This window comes from Mus caroli, unplaced genomic scaffold (genome assembly GCF_978045245.1).
Source record: "Mus caroli unplaced genomic scaffold, Mus_caroli_1 scaffold_8, whole genome shotgun sequence".
Classification (NCBI taxonomy): domain Eukaryota; kingdom Metazoa; phylum Chordata; class Mammalia; order Rodentia; family Muridae; genus Mus; species Mus caroli.
In genome coordinates, this window is record NW_028227263.1 from 83,399,999 (window position 1) to 83,412,739 (window position 12,741).

A 12,741-nucleotide genomic window follows, 5' to 3' on the forward strand; every position below is an offset into this window, starting at 1 on the left:
TTCTATCAAATGCAGAGAGGCAGTTTTCATGCTCCCAAGACTTCCTGATAAATGTCTCCCGTAATGACATGTGCAATTTGCACAGACTCTGTGGGCTTGAGAGGTCACTTTGCTGGAATCTGCTAAGAGTGCACATCTTCTCTTTTTTTAAATGAAGCATCTGACTGTAGGAAAGCCACACTTATACCCTGCATGATGCTGTTCAAATGTTCTCATTTGATTTGTTTTTGCCCATTTCATTTACTGTTTTATTTCTAAATAATTGTGGACACACAGGGAACAGTAATAAAGATGTGCCTTACAACCAGGGTCCAGCAAGACTCGTATCAGACATGGACACTGCATTCTTTATGTGAGATTGATCTGCAGACTGCATTCAGGTTTCATCTACTGTATCAGTGAGCTTTCTGCTGTTATCCTTGTAATTCCTGTTGGTGTACTGTGAAGAAAGGGGCTTATTTTGGCTATCATACATGAAGGTGTGCAGTGAGGGGCTGTATTTGATGACATCTTTCTGCTGACAGTGCAGGCTGTGACTAGGGGAGTAGCAGGTGGTGTGCACATGGGCAAGCACATGCATGCAAACCCTGGCCTTTCTACTTATAAGGCTAGAAGGACCCAGTCACATAGGGCTTACCTGGTACTAACCTCCCCTGAAAAGTCCTGCCTCAAACCAAAATAGTTGTATTAAATGTTTAATACCTCACTGGGGAATCCTAGAGAGACAAAGCCATGCCTGTGCCAGCTTTCCACTATCCCCTTTGTGGCCAAACAATCTCTTTGTGTTCTAGGATCCTGCCTTACATTTCAGTCGCATGATTCTAATTTAGATTTTAAAAATCAGAAGCCATTACTCAGACTTTCCTTTTATGACCTTGGCATACTGCTTGGGTGTGGAATGTCCCTCTCTGTCCTGCAAGGCTTTGTTATACTCTTCTCGAAGGAATCCATGGAAGTGACACAATCTCCAATGAACATCAGGGGCATGCACTGCCATTTTGTCTATTATTGATGATGCTAACTTTTATCTCTTTGTTAAGTCTTCATTGTTGTTTAGTGGTCCACCACTAAAGAATGCAGACTGTTCCACTTGTAGTTAATATTCATCTTGAGGATGATATGTGTTTAAATAACCATCTCTCACTCAGCTGCATGTCCTTCCTCCATCCCTGCTTTAGACTCAGGGATTCATTTATCTGCACCAATGAACACTCAATGACTCTTAGATGCTGACTTCCTAATTTGTCTGCACTTTACTAACACAGGAGTCTTCCCTTATCATTATTTATTTCTTATTTCATTCACTAGTTTTCAGCTTGTTTCTTGGGACCATTTGCTTGGAAAATTGTTTTCCAGCCTTTTACTCTGAGGTTGTGTCTGTCTTTGTCACTGAGGTGGGATTCCTGTATGCAACAAAATGTTGGGTCCTGTTTACGTTAACCAGTCTGCTAGTCTGCTAGTCTATGTCTTTTTATTAGGGAACTGAGTCCATTGATGTTATGAGATATTAAGGAAAAGTAATTGTTGTTTCCTGTTATTTTTGTTGTTAGAGGTGGAAATACATTTGTGCGGCTATCTTCTTTTTGGTTTGTTGAAAGATTACTTTCTTGCTTTTTCTAGGGCATAGTTTCCCTCCTTGTGTTGGAGTTTTCCCTTTATTATCCTTTGAAGGGCTGGATTCATAGAGATATTGTGTAAATTTCGTTTTGTCATGAAATACTTTGGTTTCTCCATCTATGGTAATTGAGAGTTTTGCTGGGTATAGTAGCCTGGGCTGGCATTTGTGTTCTCTTAGGGTCTGTATGGCATCTGTTCAGGACGTTCTGGCTTTCTTAGTCTCTGGTGAGAAGTCTGGTGTAATTCTGATAAGTCTGCCTTTATATGCTACTTGACCTTTTTCCCTTACTGCTTTTAATATTCTTTGTTTTGTGCATTTGGTGTTTTGACTATTATGTGACGGGAGGAATTTCTTTCCTGGTCCAAACTATATGGGGTTCTGTAGGCTTCTTGTATGTTTATGTGCACCTCTTTCTTTAGGTTAAGTTTTCTATAATTTTGTTGAAGATATTTCCTGGCCTTTTAAGTTGGGAATCTTCACTCTCTTCTATACCTATTATCCCCTTAGGTTTGTTCTTCTCATTGTGTCCTGAATTTCTTGGATGTTTGAGTTAGGATCTTTTTGCATTTTGCATTTTCTTTGATTGTTGTGTCAATGTTTTCTATGGAATTTTCTGCAGCTGAGATTCTCTCTTCTTGTATTCTGTTGGTGATACTTCCATCTATGGCTCTGATTTCTTTTCTAGGTTTTGTATCTCCAGAGTTGTCTCCCTTTAGGTTTTCTTTATTGTTTCTACTTCCATTTTTAGATCCTGGATGGTTTTGTTCAATTCTTTCACCTGTTTGGTCGTGTTTTCCTGTAATTCGTTAGGGATTTTTGTGTTTCCTCTTTAAGGACTTCTATCTATTTAGCTGTGTTTTCTTGTATTTCTTAAAGGGAGTTATTTATATCCTTCTTAAAATCCTCTACCAGCATCATGAGATATGATTTTAAATCCAAATCTTGCTTTTCCGATGTGTTGGGGTATCCAGGACTCGCTGCGGTGGAGGTACTGGGTTCTGATGATGCCGAGTAGTCTTGGTTTCTGTTGGTAAGCTTCTTGCATTTGCCTTTTGCCATCTGTTAATCTCTGATGTTAGATGTTCTTGCTGTCTCTGGCTGGAGCTTGTTCCTCCTATGGGTTCCTTCCCCTGGCAGGAAAGGTGCACAGAGGGCTGCGGAACAGCCTTACCTCCTGGGTGCAGATGTCGACCCCTAGGACCCTGTCCCAGCTACTCTGCTGCTTCTCTGGCTCACTCATTAGTTTTCAATACAGACATATACTTTTTCACTAGTCATCTACTTAACAAGAAATAGCCTGTTACTGTAAGTTTTAGCTTGGGACTTAAATGAGTGTTTCAGTATCTATCTGGTTTATATTTTCATTATTTGGTATTTGTTTGTTCCTGAAAATCAAGTTTCACAAGCATACCAATACTCTTCTGTGCTTTTATACCTATTCATTCATTTATTCATTAGTCTGTCTGTCTGTCTATTTGTAGTGCTGAAGTTTGGGCCAGGGCCCTGCACATTCTCATTACCATACTGAGCCAGCTCCCTGCCCCTTTGCAATTTTTCTTACAGGGACATTTTCTGGAGTATGTGTGCTGTGTTAGGTAGTTTGCTTTCTGTTGCTGTGATAAACACCATGACCAAAAGTAACCTGAGGAGAAAAGTGTTTATTTGGCTTACAGGTCACAGTCCCTCATCACGGAAGCCAAGGGCAGGACCTCAAGGCAGGAACCTGAGCCAGAAAATGAAGCAGAGACCATAGAAGATCTCTGCTTAGTCTCCAAGGCTTGTTCAGTTTGTTTTGTCATACAACTCAAGAGTATCTGCCCATTGATGGCACCACTCATGGTGGGCTGGGACCTTTAACATTAATTGTTAATCAAGAAAATATGCTATAGACTTGCTTATCGGTCAATCTGATAGAGGTAGTTTCTCAACTGAAGTTCCTCTTTCCAAATGACTCTAGCTTGTATGAACTTGACAAAAACTAACAAGAGCATGTGTATAGTGTGTCTTCACATCTGTAAGAGTATGTATGCACATGTATATGTCTGAGCATATATCCAAAGTTGACTTCAAGAGTCTTTCTCAATCACTTCCCACTTTATTTATTGGAGCAGGGTCTCTTGGGGAAACCCAAGGTTCCTGATCTTGATAGTTTAGATATAGCTTGCCCTGTGGACACCCTGTGCTAAGGTTACAGAAGTCACCATGCTTGCCTGGGGTTTAGGTGGCTTCCAGGGATCCAGTCCTTATGCTTGCATGGTAATTCTTTAGTTACCGAGTCTCCACTCTAGCTCCAGTATACACTTTTTGCTGTTTAACTGCCATCATGCTTTAGCCAGTTCACTCTAGTTTAGCGAGTTCTCTCCCCTCTCCTTTCATACCTGGCTTCTATGATGATCCCTGGTTGCTGTACTCTGCATAGTGGCTACTAGCATAGGTTTAAGCACTGGGTCTGTCACTGAAGTTGCTTTGTTTCTTCTGTAAGTGCCTGGCAGGTCCGTAAAGGAATTCACACTTGGTTCTTGGATAAATGACTAAGAAAAGCAAAAGCAATGGGAACCTGGACACCAAAGAAACTGTGATTTTAGAGGATTCTATGAATTAGGTCCAATCATATTGACTTATTGTTGACTTTCTCTATCCTTGATATTTTAAGGGGAGGTTGGTTATTTTGAAATGTATAGTAGTGTTTTATTATATTTTTGTCAGTTTCTCATTATCATTTATGTAGTAAGATCTGTAACATATTTTAAAATCCTGATTCACTTTTGGGCCAATATATACCCTATACTTACACAGTAAATATGTAAATCTCAGTTGCAGAGAGTCTCTGTTTGTAATGCTCACCTCTGAGCAGCCCTGCCTCACACTTCCATTTGGCCAGGTCACAGATGTACCTGGTGTTTCCCTGGTGATACCTTTGGTGTTTTTCTTTTCCATCATCTACCTGACACATCAGCAAGCTCTTCTGAGTTTCAGGCATGACTGGAAAAGCCTCCCCTCATTTGATTCTTCTTATTTTACTTTAACTGGCAAAATAAGTTTACAATTCTATGAGATATGGAGTGTCTTGTTACAGGAATCCACTGTGTGACAATCACATCAGGGTGACCAGGACATTAATCACCTTCATGCTGAAACATTTAAAAATACTATCTACCAGTTACTTTGAAATATACGACACATTACCAGCCAAAGTCACGTACTGAGCAACAGTGCACCAGAGCGTACTCATGCTGCTGACCCCGTTAACCAGCATCTCCTATCCACTCATCATCTTTATCCAGTATCCTACTCCCACCTCTGTGAGACTGATTAGGTTCTAAAAGTAAGAACATGCAGTATTGGACTTTCTGCACCTGGTTCATAGCCACATTGCTGCAAGTCATAATGTTTTTGTCTTTCCAGAGTTAGTTAAGTATGACACAGAAAATTCATGTTAACTTGAGTTACAAGGAGGCTACAGATGTGACTCAGAGGTTCAGAGCACTTGCTGCTCTTACAGAAAGGACCTGTGTTCAGTTCCCAGAACCCACACGGTGTCTCTCAACAACCTGTAACCCCAGTTCCAAGGGCCACAATGCCCTCTTTTGGGTTATGTAGGCACTGGGCATACAGGTGGTTAACATACACACATCTAGGCAGGCATTCATGCATATGAAATACAAATAAATAAATACTTTTAAAAAGTGAAACAGGTAGCGCTGCCTGTTCTTTACCTTTTTAAATGGGTCAGTAAAACTGGATAAAGAGGCCATTTCCAACAGAAGAAAATCCAACGGCATTATGCAGTTAACAATCAGACTTTTTCTGTTCTTATCTGCTTTCAAGCTTACTGGCTAATATTTTCCATATCCAGAGTTAATAACACATCTGTTCTCTGAGAGGCTTAATAAAAATACTAATGTTACTAGTAAATTACTTAATCTACTCTAAAATGGAGAAAAGAAGAGTCAAAACACTAACTTGAAAGAGCACAGTCATGTGTCCACATTTTACAGATTGTTCACGTCCCACCTGTGACACATTCAATAGAGTTGCTATTCACTTATATATGGTCTGTGTGTGGTATATGCATATGCATATGTGTGTGCACCCAGGCATGAGTGTGTCTGTGTAGGGTAAATGTGCATGTTGGGCTTTGAGATAGTTAGTGTGCCATAGTGCAGTATAGGGGAGCAGAAGTTCTTCAGTGATGTAGGGACCCATCATCGGGTTTGGGTGAAGCCAATGTGACATTTGTAATGATGTCCTGCTGCACAGTCAAGGAGAGCAGCTGTGAGGGACCCCTTCAATGTGTGTGCAATCCTGACTTTTGATTTATTAAGATGTTATCCATGTCATCAATACCCATAGAACAAACAAACCACTGCTGGCTTTTCAATGCACAGTAAACATGCACTGATATCAGGTTAAGAACCAGCACCTCATCACACATTTTATCTAGCCGCCCCTTCAGAGTCATGCTGTGAACTCCAAGTGCAAAATCATGAGATGATTTATAAATCAATGCAATTATCACTTACTTTCTTCCCATAAAATTAATATTTTTTTACCTTACATTAATAAGACCACCTGTAAAATGTATCTTACAGAGAATCCAAAAGACATATTTTAAGTACAGTGTAGCTATATAAGAGGATTTAACCTTAGCCTCCTGGGGTTAGAGCTGTGTCTTTTTTTTTTAACCTGATTTCCCACCATAGTATGGCACTTGATTTGAAGTGAGTGTTCAATAAAAGTCTGTGGATTGGGCACATCTGTATTTAGTAGCCATCACTTGAGGTTCTTGGTCCCTAGATGTCTCAGAACATGACTCACAGCATAGAATGTGAGTTCCGATAGACAGCAGAAGCTGTCAGCTCTAAGCACTGGTGTGCAAAAGTGTTTCCCAATGCATGTCTGGCCATAGTGCAGTCACTGAGCAAGAAGGGTTGTTCTGCATACATCTCCTTCAGGGAGACAACAGAAAAGGCATGGGATGACAGTTGAAAGACGAAATCAGTACAGAGGACCATCTGGAGCTTCTGGGACCAGTGAGAGAAATTTTGCTACAGGAAATTATAGTATTCTTATATTTTTTAAAAATCTAACTAAACAGAACATGATCTATGTGAAAATATAGTCATGAAATATGGAGTGCAAAAGGTAGAAACCCTCTCCTATATCTCTACTACTAGCAGCAGAAAGCTTTAACTGAAGAGCTTGTGTTTCCAGTCAACAGATGCCACATTAGAGCTGCACATGTTCCAGTTCTAAGGACTCTTATCAACCCCTGTCCTTCTCAATGATCTCAGAGGAGGCAAGAGACCTAGAGAGTAGATAACATTCTAGTGATGGTGACACATGGAGGACTCAAGGACTTCCAATTAGTTATCAGAAGGGAAAAGTCTGGGCTCCCAGCCTATTGGGTAGTCCTAGAATCTTTTGAAGGCTGTATGGATAAGAAGAGAACTGGGAAGATGCTGACAGGTACCACACTTGAGTCCACAGTATTAGTGAAGAGGAAGGCAGGCCTTCCCAAGGATGGGGGAATCACCCTTTTCCAGGCAAGTACCAGAAAGAAGCCAGAATGCCTTTCAGCACAATCAACCCTTGATGGAAGTGACAGTGCACCTCAGGCGAGCATGAACTGATGCCGTCTGTAAGTCTAAGGTCCATCCTGCATGTGTGGGGCACTGGTGGACAGAGCCCTCACCAGAATGGACATGCCATGCAGAGACAGACTGGTGAGCTGTAGACCCTCTGGGATTTCCCTGTATATTCATACATCTCTTAATTTAAGAGAGATAATAAAGAGCACAGCACAAACATATAATCAGGTCATTTGCTTTTCATAGCATATGTTTGCAAGGTGCTTGGACAAGGTGTGGTAACAAGGATATTGCTGATTGGAATTTACTCTTCTCTAATTACTCCTAAGTTTGGTAAGCATTTTATACACATGGATGGACCATATGCCTGTTTCATTATTTGACATACCTATGTGTGCACTTTTCTTGCTTATTTTTCTAATTGATTTAAGCCACTATTTATTTATTATATACATTCCATCTCAATTAATTTTTTTCATGGTTGGCTGTATTTTTTAAATCTCCAGAAATAGAAAATTTAATGAAATTTCTATTGTGTCTTTAGGATTGTGTGTTTTGTTGCTGGCTTGGGAAGTCTTTTCTATCAAAATAAACACTACTTTCTTATATGTCCTGTTATTTTTCACTTATTGAATGCACTCTTGTCTGTGGTTAGAGATTGAGATAATTAATTGCTTTCACATGGATGATGGGAGTGTCACGAACCAGTACAATGTTTCACCTGTTCATCACTGAGTTCATTGTACCATAAGTATCATACACTAGCAATACCTTTGATGTTCCTAAGGGAGTGTGCAGCAGGAACTGGGATTCAGCAGGAGATGGCGTCAAAGGACGGATACTGGATTTCTTCAGTGCACAGAGCTTTCATAGAAACAGCTACACATTGGTTTGGGACACTGTTACTTAAGCATTTTAATGTGTGGGCAAGGATGGAAGTGGGGCTGAGTGAAAGCGATGACTGACTTTGACGGAATTGACTGTGGATTATGGCTGTTTAAAGGTGGGTCCACACACTGTCAGAAAGCAAGACACTGAGTGTCCAGGCAAAACACCTAAGGCTAGGTCTGACTACTGGCCACCTATAATTAAAAGAAAGCTGCATCTGAGTTTTACACAGAGTCTATTGGCCGTCTCATAGACATCCTTGATTTTGAAGTTGGTGAGAGTTTAGCACATTTCCCTTGGGAACGCTCAATTCTCATATGTGGGTACCAGTAACTCTGAATCAAATGCTCAGAAGAATGGACTGTGCTGGGCATTAAGCCTACCCTTACTGTCCACTGCCCATTTGCTTCTAGACACTCAACACAAGTGCTCCTTTTGGCCTTCCTGCCCACATGGACATGTAATTTGCTCTGTCCAGAGAAACATTTAGAGCAGATGCACTGAACTACCCATGTTCAACACCTCGAGTTTTGCTCTTCCTCTTCCTCCAGGAGGAAAACAGACAGCCATTCTGGCTGCTTCCTGAAAACAAAACTTTATAGAGTGAGTTGTGGAGGTGCAGGTCTATTTGTTACTGACTCAATCATTTGTGGTTATAATTTTACATTTTGATTCATGCATACACAGAATAATGACAAGATTGGGTAATCTTTAAATTGGCCATATTTGAACTTTCTGCAGAGCTTTGCAGGTCTCTTGTATGGAGCCTCCCTTTGGCCATTTTACCATTATTGCAAATATGAGACTATCACTGACTTCTCTCCCGTGTCTTCTAGCATTAGAAAATGATTCATGATTTTTCCATGTCATCAATTGATGAAACTAGTAGACTGGGCATTGGCTGCCCTCTCCTGTCAGAAGCCACTGGTGGTTTAATTATAGCATATCTCATTTTTTAAAAAAGCACTGTGTCATTTTTAAATTTTAAGAAATTATTTATTTTTAATTTGTGTATATGAATGTTTTATCTCTATATGGACACATACTATGTACATAGTATGACTGGTGCTGGTAGAGGCCAGGAAAGGATATCAGATTCCCTGGAACTAGAGCTACAGATGGTTCTAAGCTCTCATATAGGTGCTGGGCATTAAACTGGAGTCCTCTGGAAGAGCTGCCAGTACTCTTTTATTTGTTTTTTTTTGTTTTGTTTTTTGTTTTTGTTTGTTTGTTTGTTTGTTTCGAGACAGGGTTTCTCTGTGTAGCCCTGGCTGTCCTGGAACTCACTCTGTAGACCAGTACTCTTAATGGTGAACCATCTCTCCAGCCCTCAGGCTAATTGGTCTAAAGTTAGTATTGGGTCTTCCCATTTCTAGCTATCTTCACTTCTCTCCATCTGCTCCATGGAGCCAGTCCAGTGCAGCTGAGGTAACCCCACCCCTTCTGTTCTTTACCCTGCACACCACAATTTATTCCCTACTTAGCAGCCTGCATAAACTCTGATAGTGGGGCATGCCCTATCCTGGCCTAAGTTTTATGGTCTCCGCTGACATAAAGAACACAGTGAATGTTCAATGATGAGACAACATTGTCATCCAGCCTCTGGCTAGACCCTTACCTCGATTCATGTGGCTACTGTTGCAAAGGGTTTCTTTTCCTAAAACTCTTAGGAGTTTTATTGCTTGACTTGAATATTTTTGTTTGAGTATCAATTTATTTATTTATTTACTTTTTACTTAGCTTAGAAGGCTTCTTTTTTTTTTTTAACCTGAAATTTTTATCATTTAATATGGTATTTCCTTAAGTCATCAAAATAATTTATAATAGTTAAATACCTCTTAAATATACATGATATCTTCTGAAGCTAAAAGTAGCACGCACTGAATCAGTTTTAAAAATCTATCTGGAATATTAAACATGATAGAAGTAGAAAAAAATCTCTGTGAAGTCCTCTATGAAGGGAAATTGTGACAAGTTCCTGATTAGACAGAAATCTTTCCATCTCCAAGGGAGAATGTACAGTGTAACTGTGGCTTTACAGAATGAACTGGGTAGTGTTCCTTCTGTTTCTATTTTGTGGAATAGTTTGAAGAGTATTGGTACTAGGTCTTCTTTGAAGGTCTGATAGAATTCAGAGCTAAAGCCATCTGGTCCTGGGCTTTATTTGGTTGGGAGACTTTGAATAACTGCTTCTATTTCTTTTGTTTGTTTGTTTGTTTTTTATTTTTGTTTTTTTGAGACAGGGCTTTTCTGTGTAGCCCTGACTATCCTGGAACTCACTCTGTAGACCAGGCTGGCCTCGAACTCAGAAATTAGCCTGCCTCTGCCTCCCAAGTGCTGGGATTAAAGGAGTGTGCCACTCACTACACCTGGTCCTTGCTTCTATTTCTTTAGGGGTTATGGGACTGTTTAGATAGTTTATCTGATCCTGATTTAAATTTGGTACCTGGTATCTGTCTAGAAAATTGTTCATTTCATCCAGATTTTCCAGTCTTGTTGAACATAGTCTTTCGTAGTAGGATCTGATGATTTTTTGAATTTCCTTAGGTTCTGTTCTTATGTCTCCCTTTTCATTTTTGATTTTGTTAATTTGGATACTTTCTCTGTGCCATCTTGTCAGTCTGGCTAAGGGTTTAATCTATCTTGCTGATTTTCACAAAGAACCAGCTGCTAGTTTTGTTGATTCTTTGTATAGTTCTTTTTGTTTCTACTTGGTTGATTTCAGCCCTGAGTTTGGTTATTTTCTGCCATCTACTCCTCTTGGGTATATTTGCTTCTTTTTGTTCTAGAGCTTTTAGGTGTGCTGTTAAGCAGCTAATGTGTGCACTTTCCAGTTTCTTCTTGGAGGCACTCAGAGCTATGAGTTTTCTTCTTAGCACTGCTTTCATTGTATCCCATATGTTTGGGTATGTTGTGCTGTCATTTTCAATAAATTCTAAAATCTTTAATGTCTTTCTTTCTTTTTTTCCTTGACCAACTTATCATTGAGTAGGGCATTGTTCAGCTTCCATGTGTATATGGGTTTTCTGTTGTTTTTGTTGATATTTAAGAGCAGCCTTAGTCCGTGGTGATCTGATAGAATGCATGGGATAATTTCAATCTTCTTCTATCTGTTGAGGCCTGTTTTGTGACCGGTTATATGATCAATTTTGGAGAAGTTACCATGAGGTGCTGAAGAAGGTATATTCTTTTGTTTTAAGATGAAATGTTCTATAGATATATGTTAAAACCATTTGGTCTATAACTTCTGTTATTTTTAATGTATCTCTGTTTAGTTTGTGTTTCCATGATCTGTCCATTGGTGAAAGTGTGGTGTTGAAGTCTCCCACTATTGTTGTGTGAGGTGCCATGTGTGCTTTGAGCTTCAGTAAAGTTTCTTTTATGAATGTGAGTGTCCTTGCATTTGGAGCATAGCTGCTCAGAATTGGGAGTTCATCTTGGTAGATTTTTCCTTTTAAGAGTATGAAGTGTCCTTCTTTATCCTTTTTCATAACTTTAGATTGAAAGTTGCTTTTATTCGATATCAGAATGGCAACCCCAGCTTGTTTCTTGGGACTATTTGCTTGGAAATTTGTTTTTCAGACCTTTACTCTGAGGTAGTGTCTGTCTTTGTCACTGAGGTGATTTTCTTGTATGCAGCAAAATGTTGGTTCCTGTTTACGTATTCAGTCTGTTAGCCTATGACTTTTTATTGGGGAATTGAGTCCACTGATGTTATGAGCTATTAAGGAACAGTGATTGTTGCTTCCTGCTATTTTTGTTGTCAGAGGTGGAAATAGGTTTGTGTAGCTATCTTCTTTTGGGTTTGTTGGAAGAAGATAACTTTCTTGCTTTTTCTACGGTGTAGTTTCCTTCCTTGTGTTGGAGTTTTCCCTTTATTATCCTTTGAAGGGCTGGATTCATAGAAAGATATTGTGTAAATTTCGTTTTGTCATGGAATACTTTGGTTTCTCCATCTATGGTAATTGAGAGTTTTGCTGGGTATACTAGCCTGGGCTGGCATTTGTGTTCTCTTAGGGTCTGTATGACATCTGTCCAGGATCTTCTGGCTTTCATAGGCTCTGGTGAGAAGTTTGGTGTAATTCTGATAGGTCTGCTTTTATATATTACTTGACCTTTTCCCCTTACTGCGCTTTAATATTCTTTCTTTCTTATGTGCATTTGGTGTTTTGATTACTATGTGACAGAAAGAATTTCTTTTCTGGTCCAAACTATTTGGAGTTCTGTAGGCTTCTTGTATGTTTATGGGCACCTCTTTCTTTAGGTTAGGGGAGTTTTCTTCTATAATTTTGTTGAAGATATTTACTGAACCATTAAGTTGGGAATCTTCACTGTCTTCCATACCTACTATCCTTTGGTTTGGTCTTCTCATTGTGTCCTGGGTTTCCTGGATGTTTTAGGTTAGGAGCTTTTGGCATTTTTGCATTTTTATTGACTTCTGTGTCAATGTTTTCTATGGTATCTTCTGCACCTAAGATTCTCTCTTCTATCTCTTGTATTTTGTTGGTGATGATCTCTTTTATAGGTTTTCTATCTTCAGGGTTGTTTCCCTTTGTGATTTTTTTTGTTTCTATTTCCATTTTTAGATCCTGGATGGTTTTGTTCAATTCCTTCACTTGTTTGGCTGTGTTTCCCTGGAATTCG

At 39.5% G+C, this 12,741-nt stretch overlaps 1 protein-coding gene across 3 annotated transcripts in view; it reads right to left on the minus strand.

The window, feature by feature from the left end:
- Otud7a (OTU deubiquitinase 7A) overlaps window positions 1-12,741 on the minus strand; it is a 324,086-nt gene that overhangs the window by 181,892 nt on the left and 129,453 nt on the right. The gene's annotated exons all lie outside the window — the stretch shown is intronic.